Raw genomic sequence first — 17,617 nt, forward strand, 5'->3', positions numbered from 1 at the left:
AGTTTGTCACAAAGTGCTTTTTTTCCACTTTTTATTTTCAATGTTTGTAACTGAACTGACATGTATTACATTTAGTCTTTTGTTTGTAAATCATTTTCAGCTTCTTCCCATTTGTATATTGTCCTCCATAAATGTTTGTGAATTTTCAACTATTGTACCCAACATCTTATTGCAGAGTATTTTTCAAGTGAATTAATGTTCTCAAGCTTATTCCCCAGTACTTTTCCTATGTTAATAATAATAATATGTAAACTGCTGTATTTTAAAATGTTATGGGATGTGCCTGGGAGGATTTTTTAAGTAAATATTTAAAACAAAATAAACTGTCATTTTGATTTATTCACAACTTTGATTACAAATTAACTAGAATATAAGCATTTCAACTAGCTTATTTTGAACAGTTGGAGAATCTTTTTCTCACTGAACACTGCAGATATCACTTGAGAAATGTTTTTTCCTAGCACTCCGCTCACAGATCTCACTGTAACCTCTCCTTACAGTGTCAGTATGTGGCTCCTCCCAGAGAAGACCTCAGAATTGCCCAGAGCTTCACTATATTACATTCTTTGCATTCAGATGAAGTCTGAGAGGTTTGTGACTCCTCCAGTCACGTTATAACAGAAGAGTAATCTGGTGTTGCACTGCCCAAGACATTCAACATGAACGTGTCATCACTTGCACTTTCAGGCCTTTGCTATTTTTAACTCTAAACATGCTGATGAACCTTCTTGTAAAGCTGTTTTTAACTTCATGATTTTAATTTATAGTAATACGTCAGACCAACAAGGTCCTTGAGTGTTAGAATATATATTGCTTTGACAACTGATATTCGCATAGTTGGTAACATGTTACAGTCCCATTAGTTAAATTAATTTACATTAACTAAAATAAGCAATGCATTTTTTTTTTTACAGTATTTACTAATCTTTGTCAACTTAGTTTATTTTTCATGTTTAGGTCCACTAAATAACATCAACATATACTCATTTTAATAATGTATTAGTAAATGTTCAAATGAACTACTTAAAATCAGTAACTGCTTTAGAAGTATTTTTCATTGTTAGCTCATGTTAACTAATGTACTGTACTAGTTAACAAATGAAACCTCATGGTGAAAGTGCTATCCAACATTTTAAATAAGACTATATATACAAAGTTCTCAAAACTTTATTTTTCCTATACCCTTGTGCCATAAGTGTACATATTTGCTGTAAGGCAGTTATTTGTCACATCCGCTCCATATAAATGGTTAATACACAAAGTATCAAAAACAAAATTTTATAATAATCTTCACCAGTGTCTGTAAGGTTTCCCGCATTTAAAATGAAGTAAAAAAAAAAAAAAAACTGAACTGTACAAGAATAGTCATACGAAAACATTACATTTTAATCCAAAATATAAACAAGTATGAAACGGTTTATGTAAGTAGTAATATTTTTTAAGGCTCATTTCCATTCACCAACATTTCTGCTGCTGTGTTCTACTCATTCTCAACGCCTCTAGCTGCTTTGGCTTTCATCCAGCCATCTTCTAGACAGTGTGTTCTGCCCATTACTTAATGAGAGCGAACCTGAAACAGAATCCAAATTAGTATTTAATTGTCTTATTATGGATAACATAACTAGATTAGTTTGTGAAAGCGCAATTCAAAAAACTCACCTCGCAACAACCAGCAGCCTATGGAGGTCTTCCGCAGACATACCTCTGAGGGTCATCTTTTCTCATTTCTACAAAGTCCTCTTCTACTTGCCTACAGATCAAGAGCACCAAGCACAAGGCAAAGAATATTATTATGATGAACAGAACAATCATCTCTAAATTTTTTATTTTTTTTCCCCCTCCACTGGAGTTTTGGTTTTTTTTTCTTTTGTCTGTTTCATTTTGTTTGGGGTTTAAAAGAAAATTTTTATTAAGATTATCAGTTTGACAGCACTGACTAAATTGGAACTAAATAGTGCTGGATAATAACAACTGTCTTCTCTAGAGCTGCTTTATTGCTGAATTGAGTTCATTTCATAATTGATGAACTCTGCAAAACTGAACTGACTATTGGCTGCATCTTCTGTAGGTCTTGTTTCATAATTTGATTAAGTTTGCACTATTACTGAACTAAACTGAATCAATGCTGAACCTGACTTGGGCTGAATCTTGTGTAGAGCTGCTTTATAGATTAAATTGTATTACTTTCACAGCTAAAGAGCTTTGCAACATTAAAACTGTTATTTTCTTATTACTGTGAATCTCTGCTTTGAACGATCTGTACTGTATAAAGCACTATAAAAATAAAGGTGACTTAAAATGCTGACCTTTGTGATCTATCTGAAATGGTGTAGTTTAGAGCACGTGCCACACTCAGATAAATGCGATACTTGTTGAGCTGAGATGGAACCTGCGCCACCTGGACGGCGCTCAGGTACTTCCTCCAGGTTAGGTGGGTTCAGGTGGGCCGCAGGTGAACCTGACAGTCAGACTGAGAGAGCAAAGAAGAAAATCTTTGCAAGGACTCCTTTAAAAGTTTGTACTTTCTAATGTGCCTCGTTTTTAAAATGAACGAGCACTGATTATTTAAAGTTCTCATTTGTCATGTCAGAAGCCATTAAGGAGTCATGAAACTACTTCTAATAAACCTTCAGTGCCTTTTTAAACTGTAAAAAACTGTGTATCGGAGCTTCATGCTATTAAATAAGTGGCCTGTTCTGGCCTCTCCCTCTAATGTCCTTGTGTGGTAGAATTGCCGCCATGGCAACTAGAGAGCTGACATACAGGAATAGCACAGCACATTCCACAGGACTGTTAGCATCACGGCAAAGCCACGATTAGAGCCTAGCCAGGGAGCTGACGACAACCCTGTGGACTGTAATGGAAATATTAGGCTGTCTTTACAACTGCCCGATGGAAACAACTCCCAGGGGAGAGGCATTCAACCCCAAGTCATTTTCACCTGTTGAAAATTAAGATGCCGGTCTCTCTAATTCAGCCCAAATACGTGTGGTAATATTTTAATAATATAAAACAATGAAGAGACTCAGGCCTGATGTTCTTACCGGGAGGAGCGATCGGCACCCTCAGATAGTGATAAGCACGTTAATATTGCAGGAGAATTCCATCTGGGTGGTAGTTGAAGTCGTAATCAACCTTCTGCCAAGTGATCAGGTTCCCCAGCGCGGTGATGTTTCGCACACCTACACCCAGGACAGATAGTACACAAAGCGCTGTGTCTCTATGAACAACTCGTAAGATAAATACAACGACTGAACAACACAGAGCAATACATTCTGAAACTTTTCCTTTAGGCACGCAAATATCTCTGCCAGAGATTAGATAAGTGTAAGTATATGAACACAGAATGTCAAGTTATTAAATGGCGACTCTCAATTGTAAAGGTAAGCCTAGTTAGGACTGCTCTATGCCTTCTGAAAATTCACAATGCTGCATAAATGCCAGATTAAATTAAGCCTGCATTGATCCACCTCAACACAATATCAAAGTATTAAAATATACAGATGTAACTGCTCTGTAAATGCATTCATGCCACCTCTGAGCAGCATTTAAACAATCTGTGCAAAGACACCTAAACACCACTTCAGAATCACTTCTGTGGCACCTCTGCATTGTAAATTTGGCATAAAACTAATTAGGTCTATGTACATCTCAGTAAAAATAAAAAGGGATTTTTTTTCTTTTATTATTTTTAGATTGCTAATAATACATAAATGTCAAAACCACAAGCAGCCACTTCTTGACAACAAACACCAGACTTCCTGCTCATATGGTAGAGTCCAAAAGTGAGATCACCATTTCTCAAAATGAATATGGAGTACAAATTTTTTATTTTAAATTTTTTTTTATGCAATTCAATTCACTTGGGGTTTAAGTGTAGATGTGAAATGAACATGAATGTCTCTCTTTTGACAATGACAACAGCACTCAAGCTGCATGAACTCCACAGGTTTGTGTTAAGTCTAAAACCTGTGGATCATGTTCTCCAGCATGATACGAGAATGATCCATAGATCATCTTGAGCTTCAATGGAAGCAAGAACCTCTAGTGTTGCATGATCAATGTCACATATTTTCTTTAGGTTTACCTAGAAATAGTGCATTTCACATATATTTGCCCTTATTTTTGTCAATCCAAATGAAGGTAATCTGATTTCAGATTCTGAACTTTCTGTTTCTGAAAGTTCCTCTAAACTTTACAATCCAATTCACATTTATTTATATGCGACATTAAGAGCTACAGCACCCCTGTTCAACAAAATCAAAAATTTCATTCGGATTGAACTCAAATAGATTTAGGTGTTTAGATCAAGTCTTTTCAGACTGACTGAGACATGATTATGATGAAAAAACAGATTATTAGCCTGAAACCATTGGAAATATCAAGCCACAGTGGAGTCCCACCCCCCTACTGTACATCTAGTCAGCACAGTTCTTTCCCCAGTCGATAATCAGCGCTCTATCACCTGTGGCGTCCAGTTTGGCCCTGCTCCAGCTGGGTCCTCATCCAGAAACAATGAGGGTTGTTATTGGCCAGCTGAAGAAGTCCACCCACTCACCAGGTGCGGGTAGCTGTGTAATCTTTCCGGGGCACCATCCTCTGGTTTGTTCATGTTATGCAGGCTCATGCATAGCCGGTCATGACTTATGACTAGCAAGAAAGTGGAATCAAGTTTCAAAAGTATAAGTAATACTACTACTATTAAAAGTAATATAACTTGACGATTTATAAAAGCTCAATCTAGATGACTTACAGATGGCACAAGCTGTTGGATGACCTTGTAAAGATGCTCAGTGTATGGAGAGCTGTGGGACAGCCACACTGAGATTCAAGGTAAATTTCCCAAAGGAAAGGACATCCCCCGTCTGCTGTATCTACAATAAAAACACAGGCAAAACTTTACGATGTGTAGTTAGACTGAAGGACTACTGATAACTATGTTTGTGTATGAAATGTCACTCTTCTTGTGAAATGGAAAATTGATCTCAAAAAATGAGGTAAATAAATGGCATAGGACTTTCCACACAATGCCACAAAAGCAATAAATAATATAGTTGAATTTGGTTTGCTATAACTTAAACAGGGACTCCAGAAACCAGAAATGAGAGACGTACACATTAGAGCGATAGAGATGAGATGGAGTATGAGGAGCGAGGTGAATCCCCCAAAAGGACATGTGTGAGGTAGGTGAGCAGCTCTGCTCTGATTGAAGCCCCAGTTCCCCAAGAACACTGCTTAAATCTGAAGGACAGCATTCACAGATATACAACATCAGCAACTGTCTGAACAGATAGATACAGAAGTTCAATAGTTGCTGCCAGTTTGATTCTAAATAACTTTGAAAAATTTATTTAAAATTTCTTTTTAACATTTTATAAGAAATTAATTAGTACTTACTACTTGTCCAAATAAATAGTCAACAATTAAGAACAACGATTTTCTTATTTTAATCTTCATGACAATATTTTTGTTTAATATTAATGACATAATGGACAGTAGCAGCTCTATTTAACTGCTTTCACACCAGTGTTGTTAATGTTAACTGAAACTATTAAAAATCATTCTCATTTACACGAAACAAAGCTGAAATAAAATTATACAAACATTAAATGAAATAAAAAAAACAAAAAAACAAAAATATGAAACAAGAAAATTAGAAATGTTGCCCTCGGCAACTAAGTTGAAGTAATCCAATTAGTTATTAATTAGTATTAGTATTAAAAACTAGTATTTAATAAGTTTATAAACTATAAAACTAAATGAAAAATCTATGGTAACACTTAAAGCGTTTATGATAAAATGCATTATCATTATTCATAATGTGTTGTAAAACCTTATATAGTGTATAATTACAACCAAATTTAAAATGCATAGTGTAACAATGACTTGATAAGTGTTATAATCTATTAAACTGGTTGTTACAATTAGTCATGAGATTGTACAATGCATTATAAGGTGCATTACAAGACATAATTACTGCACTTAAAACTACTTTTATCATCGGCTTATTCATAAAGGTTTTAAGTAAAGTGTTACCAAATATATAAATGACAAATTAACAATCACCAAAACTTAAAATGAAAGTGAATATATATAAAAATTCAAATAAAAAGATCCTTATAATTTCTTACAGTCGCCGTTATTCTCCAAGACACTAGAGGGCAGTAGTGGGTTATTGTGCACTAGAGGCTGGGCATACAGCATATGCAGTCGTGGTAACAAGTGATGCTGTGGGGCTGTGAACTCTTTGCTCCTCCACAGTCTCCATGCCTTCTGTGGGGTGCAGCAGCGAAGACGCCTCTCTGAAGACAATGAAACAAATGTATTACAGTTTATCTTTACAAAACGTCTTATTGCAATTACAACTATCCCAAAATGATGCTCAGATTACCTCTCATCTGCAATCACGCTCAAGGCAGGGTCCACAGAAAGGATGCCAAATACTTCCAACATGTCATTCAGTTTGAAACCGTCCCAATCCTCATATTACCTGCCAATTACAGAGGATGGCCGAGTTACATTGCTGTCAGTGTGGGTGAGGAACAATTCAGCGGAGCGAACTATCATATTATTGCAAAGAAATTACAACGTTTAACATGTGTCTGCTCAAGACAACTTGATTATAGTGTTAGTCTAAAAAGTGGCTGCCATTAAAAAATGTCAATCTATGAAAAAACTATTTAATTGAGAGTGTGTCAAGATGATGGTTTAAGATGAACCTTAACAAGACAGGCTGGGCCCTTTTCTCCAGGCAAAGGGAAGTTGAGGTCCAGACTGGATGTGCAGTGTGATGGAGAGAGTCGTGGCTGGGAGCTTCTGTCTCCTGACGCTTCGGCTCAATGTTCCCATGAGACTCTGCAGAGCTCTGAGCTCCTGTTCAAGACGAACGCAAATCATTTTTTAATCTTGAACATATGATAGATAAAAGAACAAATCTAAGAATCTAAACTAATGTAATCTTAAATGATAGATGAAAGAAAAAAAAAAAGTCTACACACTCACTGGAACTGCATTCTTCAGACTGATGAACTTCATTTTTCCTTCTTACCTTGACTAACACCTTTCATCTATTGGGGCTGTGTGGTCCATCTCATCGTCCTCTTCATAGCTGCGCTTGTGCCTGTTTTGGGACATAGGAGGTGGAGGGCACCACTCTGGGCCTGACTGGTACCTGCGTAGCTGTTCTGAGCTGTTAAAGATAGCTTAACTTTTATACTGGTCAATAAGAAAAAGGGAAACCACCAATCACATGCTGTGTAAACTTATTTGAAGTGGAAACCAAACCAGTTTCTGGGTCCATGTGAAGGATATTTCCTTAACCCACTGAGATTCTCCTGGGATGGGAACACAATAAAAGGTCTGTCTCTCTGAAGTAACTGTGTTTTCTTGAGTTGAAGTCCCACCTGCTGATATAAAGTACAGTTTTCTTATGTCTATTTAACCCTAATATTATTTCCAGGTCATTAAATTTTTTAATACAGGTTAACATATGACATTTTTTTCTCGAAGTTTTGTGACTTTCTTATTTAGGGGTCATGAAAATGCCTGAAAATGTCGGTAAAATAATTATATTACAATTATGATATTTGTGGGGTCAGCGTTAAACAGCTGTACAGTGACATAAAAGCTATTTTTTTTGGGATGTATTTTGTTTTGCTAATTTCTCAGCTACCCTTTGAGGGACTTTACATTTATGCATTTGGCTGATGCTTCTATTTGAAGAAACTTTTTTTTTTAAAGTAACCGTGTTTATAAATATTCACATTTTATGAACAAATAAAATGTTTAAAAATATTTGATACAGTTTTAAAAATCATTAAAATCATAATTTTAAAAATCACTCATGTTTATAATGTGTGAAAAGTAGTAATGTTAGAATGTTTTACACCATTTTTCATACTGTGATTTTTAGTAAATATTTATTTAATCAAATAAGGGTCAATATGACCCCGACCATAAAAATTGTAACACAGTTTTGAACATAACAGAAACATGCTTTTAACACGCCTATGAGTTTTGATCTGAAATAAATATAAAACAACTTCTCCAGACCTAGCATATAAATACACTGGTGTATGTTTACATGTTAACAAGCCAAATATTTACTCCCCCACCCTCTGTAATATCTTGTGTATTTTTCCACATTTTACCTGCTGTGAGTAAGGACAAGTTTAGAAATTATTCAAAAAATGCTTTATCATCTCAAAACACCCAAAGGTGGAAAACCAGCTGCTTTTGTTATGCATGTCATTGAGTTTTAAAAAAAGCAATAAAAAAAAAAACCTAGGCAAATGTGTTTCTATTAGACATCTTTAGAAGTACTTACTTTAGAGTCTAACGTGGGATCATTTGTCTCATAAACACCCATGAAAAATTCTGGATCAAACATATCCTGGACCATGCAACGAAATTTCACGAGGCTATTAGGCTTCAGGTAGTGCAGGGGAACATCATTCAGAGATGGAACCTGGAAAAAACACAAAAAGAATGACACCAAAGTCAAACAGGTGAGCTTGAGGACTGATCTCGCACTAAAACCATTATTTTTCTGGTTAATAATTAAGACAGTCACCACAGAACCCCCCATTGTTGACTACGCACAGCTGTAAAAATAACATGCTTGATAACGCCCACGGCCGGTTTTTATGGCAAAGGAACCGGTTTATTGCATAATATTCATGTCATCTGTCAAAACAAAGCACTCCTCATATCTGCACACAGAGGACTAGCCACTATCCTAAACATAAGAACACAGTTTCATTTATTTCAGCAAGAATAGCGCATAACTCATGTGTCAATATACTTAAAATGTCATAAAATAAGATTTTATATAGCTAAATTTACCCATGTATGAGCGTCGTTTTGGTTTCAGTTTTCTCTTTGAAATACTTCCACAACTTTCCTTTTCTCTCCAGTCTGGCAGGTGTTCACTCTGGCTGCAGGAACACAAAGCATAGCCACATTTTAGAAAAGTTATTTATACATGGTTATTCACAGTGTAATGCAGGCTACTACATGGAAACTGATTTACAAAGTGTAGCAAATTATGACGATCACACGCTCCTCTGATGAAATAACGTTACAAGCATAAGTATCAAAAAGTATCTTACCAAACAGCCCCTCGACAACACCCAGTGGGTCACTGATCCAGTCGTGAACCGTAGGCATCGCTGCTTGATTTTGAAACACGAAATTTAATACTACTACTTCTTTGACTTGTTCATGCAGAGCACGCTTCAGAGTTCAGCAGAGCACAACACACAGTGGCGGGAAAATTGCGTCATAAAAACTACCACGTGGTTGGGAGTTTGGGTGATAAAAACTACCAATTTTTTTTGCGTCATAAAAACTACCACGTGACACCGGCGCATGATCTTTCTTCGGCTTTGACTAGTATTGTATTTATTGGTATATAAAATGGGTCTAACAAACAAACCTCTTCTACAAACAATTTGCATACATTTATACATGTATTTACATGTAAATTAATTTATTAATTAATAATAATAATAATAATAATAAGTTATACTAAATTGTAATACGTTAATAATATCATATTAATAGTAAGTTATTTGTGTTCAAGTATCAAAATGATTGATTTAAAGAGTTTCCTTAAAATGCCTAAAGTTTGACATTTATTGAACTATTCGTGTAAGAAGTACATGTTTGTACATATTTGAAGAAATATATAAAAAAAGATTAGTGTTTGAAAGTAAAGTGTTTTTATTTCCTAGCATCACAACCGTTTTTAAAACAAAAACGAAAGAAATTATACTATCGATGTTGTGTGTCATTGATTACTTTTGCCTTGGTACGTCAACGTCACGCAGATCTGTATATCATATAGTAGCTGTCAGAGCATTTTACCGGATGAACTTCTCAGACTATCAATGAAGTGTAAATCTGTAAAAATCCAGAGCTCCCCTTTATCTACCGTGCCGAACCAGGAAGTGTTGGCTGTTCCGACTGGAGGACAAGCTACGTGTAATATTTGACTGAAAATGGCTGATAGGAAAGCCAATAACATCCCCAGCAGCAGCGCAAATCTGCTGTTTTCAGGGGCTCCGGAGTTCAACTTCAGCCTGCCCTTCATACCCGTCAGCCAGGCCACCGGCCCCGCGGTCTTATCCGGAGGTGAGCCTATAAAGTCTTCAAATGAGCTGCTTTAGTGGCTAGTGATTTTAGCTTTCCTCTGTTTTCAGCTCAGAGGGCTTTGCTGTTTATGATAATTAGCTCATGCTTTCTGTAAGATTATTTTACTCTGATATCCAGTAAACATAAACCCGCATTTTGGTCAAATATTTTAAGAATTTTGTATTGATTTTATTTGCTTGATCAGTAAAGTAGAAGAACAGTTGACGTTACATATACATTTATATACGTGGCAAAGTATGTCCTAAAAGATAGCAGTGTGAAATTATCAAAATTATGAGATTACATTATCACTCACTATCCCCGAAACCACCTGTCATCAAACCGTAACTTAATTTAAATTAACACTTAATTAAAAAAACACAGAAATATCACATGTTTGTTTTAAAGAACCATTATTGCTATTTTATTACAAAAGGATGAGGTTCATTTTAAAAATGCCATATGCCAATAAAAAAGCTTCCTCTTTATAAAAACTGTCAGATATTTATGAAAACATTTATACAATCAAGAAATATCAAAGTCAGTCTTATCTCGAAGCTCCTTGAAGCTTTTCATATTTCACCTGTGATGACTTTAAAAACATCACAAACAGCTGACTAACCGATTATATTTAAAACAAATTTTCTTTGTCGTCCTCTGTGAAGATGATGTCAGTGAAGTTGGAGAAGAAGACAGTTTTCTTGGCCAGACATCTTCAGCAGCTCCTCAAGCCTCCACGTTCAATTATTTTGCCAACACCACTAACAGCAGCGACCCGTTTGCGTCTATAGGGCAGCAGCAGCCATGCCCGCCTCCAGCCGCCACCGTCATTTCCATCAACAACAAGCCCATTGCCTGCATCCATTGCAGCTAGCCTGCCTCTAAACCCACCAGTAACTCACATGAACCCCGTTCAGCAGTATGGCAGTGTTACTAATCAAATCCCTGTGGGTACATACACTCATCCACCTAATGCACACCACTCCTCCTCCTCCTCCTCCCCAGAGCTCCCAGCAGTCCTATAATCCATACCGTCACACAGCTGCCAGTAGCAAAGCTAGTCCGTACCTCATGGCTCCTGAATTACAGCAGCAGCCCCCCAGCCAAACACCCCAGCATCTAAACCCTTATTCTCAGGCCACACCAGCTCCCTCATTTCCAGACTCCACACACAGCGTTCACCAAGGTTGGTCATCAATGTTATATTTGTCTTTTAATCAATAGCTCTTAAATTTATAGTTGCAAATAAGAGGGATTTTACTGGCCCTGTCATATTTGAAATATGGTCTGCTGCCACAGTCTACAGAGACTGACTTCAGATACAATCTTGAGGATGCATTATATATTCTAACATATCAGTTATACTGTATGTATATTAAAATTATTCGATTTTTTTTTTATGTCACTTTATACTTTATTTATATTGGCCATTTACTGGATTTTTAATTGTTCCTACTCATTTCCTCCTTTATAGGTTACCTTTGCTGTCTAATTTAGTAATTTTAGTACTTCAACTTATTTCACTTAAACATTTTTGTTTGTTTTTTAAGTAAGTTTTCAGCTGATTTTATTATTATTATTATTATTATTTTTAGCTCTATTTCAATGAATGAAAATATTTTTTAATACTTTTGGTTAACAATAGTGATAAATATAATGTTGTGATAACTAAATTTATTTATTAAACATTTAAAATTAGTTATTAGTTAGTTTTATTTATTTATTTATTTTAGTTTGGAATATTTTATTTTTTTAGACCATTTTAATATCAGCTATTTGTTGGTTGTCAGCTGTAGCATAATAATCGGATTAGATTTATATAAATTAGAATTGTTATATTGCAACCCTGTATGTGTGTATATATATATATATATATATAAAAATAAAAATGCCAGTTTTAGCAAAGTCTTTTTAGAGTCTTTAAAAGCATGCATAGGAAAACAGTTTTAAAAAGGATTTGTACTTTGTCCATATAGTGATTTGGTATTTTTCAGCCTCCCCCAACACAGATTCCACCACCCCCTACAACGGCCAACATGACTGGACCATTAGTCCCTGCCAACTCAATGGTGCCATATGCTTACAATGTTTATGAACCTGTTCAACCTCACTGGTTCTTCTGCAAACAAGTGGAGTCAAAGATGGTTTGGCTTCCCTTTAGTATTCTGGATTCCATTTGCTTGGAAGAAACTTTCAACTCTGGTAAGACAGGAAGGGTTTTCATCAAACCCTCTTACACTGGCAGGAATAATTGTACAAGGCTCTGGCAATATTTTGGTATTAGCTCTTTCTGGCTTTTGATGTATGAAGCCTGCTTTTTACTTTTACGATATCTTAAGTTGAGTAATGTTAGGCTAAATGGAACTGCATCTGTCACTGTAATTTAATTTGTTTGAGATTAACTGGATTGTATTTTTCATGCATGCCAAGCATGTGGCCACGCTTAATCTTTTTCACAACTGAAATCTGTTGCTTCAGTTCAGCCAGATCCAGAAAATGTGATTGTGTGTACGGACGGAGGGCGCTATGATGTGCAGCTGTATGACCGCACACGGACCTCCGTGTATTGGGAGGAAGAGCCCACTGAGGTCCCGCGCTGTACATGGTTCTACAAAGGAGACACAGACAGTCGCTTCATCCCCTATTCAGAAGAATTCAGTGAGAAGCTGGAGGTTTGTGCTCCTCTATACATTTTTCTCATCAGTATTCACAATGCCGATTATCAGGATGCCATTTTAACTGCTCAATGTTATGTATGTTAAACAGGCAGAATATAAGAAGGCTGTTACCACTAATCAGTGGCACCGCCGACTGGAATTCCCTTCTGGCGAGACCATCGTAATGCACAATCCAAAGGTAAAATGATTCAATGCTTTTAGCAAGAAAAGACTCTACATATTAAACGATGTTTCTGTAGCATAAATCTGATTGGTTCCTCCTCAGGTGATTGTGCAGTTTCAGCCGTCTGCCATGCCTGATGAGTGGGGCACGACACAGGATGGTCAGACCCGACCTCGGGTTGTCAAGAGAGGTGTGGACGATGATCATGATGACGTTCCTGATGGTAAATGCGTCTTTTTGACCTCAGAGTTCTTGTTTTCTGACTTTATCCAGCCAAACTGGGTGATTGCTTCTGCTGTTTCTCACTTTAAAGTCAAAATGTTTCAAAACACAAACTGTCAAACAGTCCTCCACCTTCAAATGATTATTTAAAGGTATTATTAGGTATTAGGTATTATTTAAAGGAAAGTGCATAACATACCAGAATCATTGAAGAATGTTGTGTTTTCCTGTCTAGGTGAGATGCCTCAGGTGGATCATCTGGTGTTTATGGTGCATGGCATAGGCCCAGTCTGTGACCTGAGGTTTAGGAGCATGGTGGAGTGTGGTATGTTACACCAGTTTAGACTCCAGATGAATACAAATTTGTCTTTTCAGTTCAAAGTCAGTTATAAAGTCACGATTTAGGCCAGTTGTTTTAGTAGAAACAAATATCGCTGTTTCTATGTAAATCCTTAGACAATATATATTGCTTTTTTCAGTCAAACTGTGTTTGTGTTCACAGTGGATGACTTCCGCAGTGTGTCCTTGAAGTTGTTGCAGAGTCATTTCAAGAAGGCCCGTGAAGATCATCTTATTATTAGTGTTGTGTAGTTTTTGCCTGTGCAGTGGCACACGGCTCACGGTGATGCTACGGGGGGTTGACAGGTAGAGACACAACATTCAGCCACATTCAAGAGAACTTTTACTTGAATGCTGTATATCAGGCCTAAAACTAGTGTTTACATTTTTGCTTTTGCCGTGACCCTTCAGCTACCAATATGTAATTGAAATGTAATATATGATCAGTTATATTAAAAGAATACATTACCGTTCAAAGGGTTGTGATTTAAGAAATTAAAAGTTATATTCAGTAAAGAAGATAAACTGATCAAAAGTGAAAGTGACGTGACATACAGCCAAGTATGGTCACCCATACTAGGAATTCGTGCTCCGGAATGTGTGCTTTGGGGCACAATTTCCCCCAAAATATTAAGCACCACAACCATTTTCAACATTGAAAGAAATAAGGATGTTTCTTGAGCAGCAAACCGGCATATTAGAATGAGTTTTGAAGAATGATGTGATACCGACTGGAATAAATGGAGGAAATATAGACTGGATTAAAATGAAAATTCACTTTTGCCATAATGATAATTTATTAAATAATCAAAAAAAAGTCAATTAAAAATAGTAATAATGTTTTAATTTTTTTACTGGATTTTTGATCAAATAAATGTCTTGGTGGGCTTAAGAGACTTCTTTCAAAAACATGAAAAAATCACACCCACCTCAAAATTTTGAATTGAAGTATAATTTTAAAGCACACTATCTTGTATTAAATTTGCTTATCCCTCTGTGAAAAAAACAAAATGATAATTTGTTGGTCCGAAAATTAGAAACTTTTTCTTAAGAAACATGTTTTGTTGAGGTTACTGAAAAAAAAAAAATGTTGTCAGGATGTTTTTTCTTTCCACTTGGTGCTGCTTTGAAATGCTCTTGAAATCTCCATACTGTTCTGTATTATCACATCATCTTGTTTTGTATTTTTTTTTTACAAAAATATTTTTTTGTCTTTTATGTTTTTAATCATCTAGGAGGATAAAGAAGGTTACTCTGCCCAGCACAGGTCGTTTGCGTCACTTCACTAATGAAACCCTCTTAGATGTTCTCTTCTACAACAGTCCAACCTACTGCCAGACCATTATGGACACCGTGGCTTTTGAGATCAACCGCTTACATGCACTCTTCATGCAAAGAAACCCAGACTTCAAAGGCAGAGTGTCCGTGGCTGGACACAGCTTGGGTGAGAATCCTTTGCTTTTACATGCTTTAACTCTAGTGAGTAAAAAAAAAAAAACACCATGTACTGAACTGAACTAGAACTGATATTGTTTTATTACAATTTTCTTTCAATTCATTATTTCCCCAAATCTGTAGGCTCTTTGATACTTTTTGATCTGCTGTCCAATCAGAAGACCGGCTCACCTTTAGCAGGTCCAGGGACCATTGGAAGTGCTGTGCCTAATGTGAAACAGGTATCAGTACATTTTGATTGAAGATAACCATAAAATGCTCAACATATGACATGTTCTGTTTTATGGAATCCCAGGAACACACAGATGACTTATAAACTTTATTTGAATATTGTTTAATTGCTGTAGGTAAGTCCTGTCGTCCAGGCCAATGAAGTGCCTACTGTAGCGGCTGCTGAGGAAGAGCCTAAAGAGGAAGAAGAGGAGATTGGCAACCTGTCATCAGTTCTGGAGATGTTGGGGTTGTCTGATTATCTGAGCACGTTTGAAACTGAGAAGATTGATGTTGAGTCTCTGGTGAGAGCATTTAAAATTTTATTTTTTTAACATTGTAATTTTTTTTAAACAGAATATGCAACTCATCACGGCTATTTCTCCATCTCTGTTGCAGCTGTTGTGCACAATAGATGATCTGAAGGAAATGGGTATTCCTCTAGGGCCACGTAAAAAACTTGCCAATTTTGTCAAGGAGAAGTCTGCAAAACAGGCATATTTTCAATAGTCTTTAAATTGCATCTGGTAGTGTTTGCACTTTTTATTTGTCCAATTTCATGTGACACTTTGAAACACATTTGTTTCTTGGCAGATGGCCCGAAAGGCTGTGAAAGAGAAGACTGTAGAAAAAGAGGAACCAAAAAAGACCCATCCTCCTGTTCAGACTGAGCCCACACCGGATTTTGCCGTCAGCAAACTGCCAGCAGGAAGGACCATGTCCTCAATCCATGTGGATTACAACTATTTTGAAATAGGCACAGGGCAGGTAAAGCTCGAACACAGACCATGCCAAATTGCTCTATGGATCAAGATGCTTGAATGAAGGTATCTTGTCAGAACCTGATTGTGGGTCTGATGTGCGAACATGCTCTGCAATCTTGGATGTTCTTCTCCAGGTGTCGGTGGTATATCATGCTCTGGACTTTGAACCGGTGAATTTCTTTGCTCTCGGTTCTCCGATCGGAATGTTTCTGACAGTGCGTGGAGTGGAGAAAATCGAAGAGTCTTACCAGCTTCCCACCTGCAAAGGGTTCTTCAATATCTACCATCCAGTAAGTAGTGTCTTAGCTTGTCTTATGTTTCTCTACAACAGCATCTGATCTTTTGAAAACCAAAATTGTTTAGGACTAAAGTGTCAGTGTAAATGAAGAAAAATGCACACCAAAATGTTTAGCTTTTAACGTTCTCACTGTTAGCTATGTTGCTAATGCATTAATGTTATTGTGCACTCAGCAGAAATGGATCCAGTTGCATACAGAATTGAACCCATGATATTACCTGACATTGAGCTGGAGCCGGTTTTGATCCCTCATCATAAAGGGAGAAAGAGGCTTCATCTCGGTATGTATTAGACAATTTCTGTGCATTTCATGCATTTAAGTATTTTAGGTCGTGAGTGATATTTATTTGATTTATTTTGTGTGTGTCTTGTGTCCAGAATTAAAAGAGAGTTTATCCAGGATGGGCTCTGACCTAAAGCAAGGCTTCATCAGCTCTCTGAAGAGTGCTTGGCAGACTCTGAATGAGTTTGCCCGCGCTCACACCTCGTCTGCTCAACTGCATGAACAGCTCGCCATGGTCGCCAGTCAAATCAAAGAGCAGAAGAGGAAAAGCAGCGAGGGGAAGGTAAGTTAACCACAGTGAATATCCTCTTACCCTTCTCCGTTTCATCATTTCAGTGTGCACACTTCATCTCAAGCTCAAAATCTGAATCTCACTGTTTGTTTGCAGAGGAGGATAAGATGGTCGAGAGTCCTGAACCTCAGAAGGAAGAGGAGACACAAGTAAAAATGGGCATGCTGAACGGAGGGAATCGCGTCGACTACGTCCTGCAAGAGAAACCCATCGAGAGCTTCAATGAATACCTGTTTGCACTCCAAAGTCATCTGTGTTACTGGTATGTGATGTTCCTTAACAATATCATTATGTACTTGCATTGTCATGTTGTGTTTTACAAACAGAATCTTTTGTCTCTCTTCTCAGGGAATCTGAAGATACAGCTCTGCTTCTCCTCAAGGAAATTTACAAGACCATGAACATACACCCAGATCAGCCAGTGCATTGATGTAATGCTCATTAAAACTCTTCATCAGAAATCACACTACTTTGAAGATAAAATAATATTTTAAACAGTTTTCAACTCAGACTGTCTTTTCTAGTAGTCTATATTAAGATGAATACACTTGTATTATTCCATGTGTCTTAAATTAAGAATATAAATAGTGGATTTCAATAACATCACAATGGTTTAAAATGGCATTTTCGTAGCTTATAGAGCTGGGAATGTTTGAGTGCAATTACAAATGGTATTAACAAAACCTTTATTATCTAGAGTTAGTGAAGAAATCACTATGCTGTGTAAAAACTACAACCAACAAGTCATAATAAACTGAACTGTTAGTAGCTATTGTGTT

The 17,617-nt window shown here is 36.7% G+C and overlaps 2 pseudogenes; one reads left to right on the forward strand and one right to left on the reverse strand.

Moving 5' to 3' along the window:
* Positions 1-1,241: 1,241 nt before the first annotated feature.
* Positions 1,242-9,293, reverse strand: LOC109091935 (annotated as a pseudogene).
* Positions 9,294-9,868: 575 nt separating this feature from the next.
* Positions 9,869-17,606, forward strand: LOC109078954 (annotated as a pseudogene).
* Positions 17,607-17,617: the final 11 nt, after the last annotated feature.

The sequence above is a fragment of the Cyprinus carpio genome, chromosome A13 (assembly GCF_018340385.1).
Source record: "Cyprinus carpio isolate SPL01 chromosome A13, ASM1834038v1, whole genome shotgun sequence".
Lineage (NCBI taxonomy): Eukaryota > Metazoa > Chordata > Actinopteri > Cypriniformes > Cyprinidae > Cyprinus > Cyprinus carpio.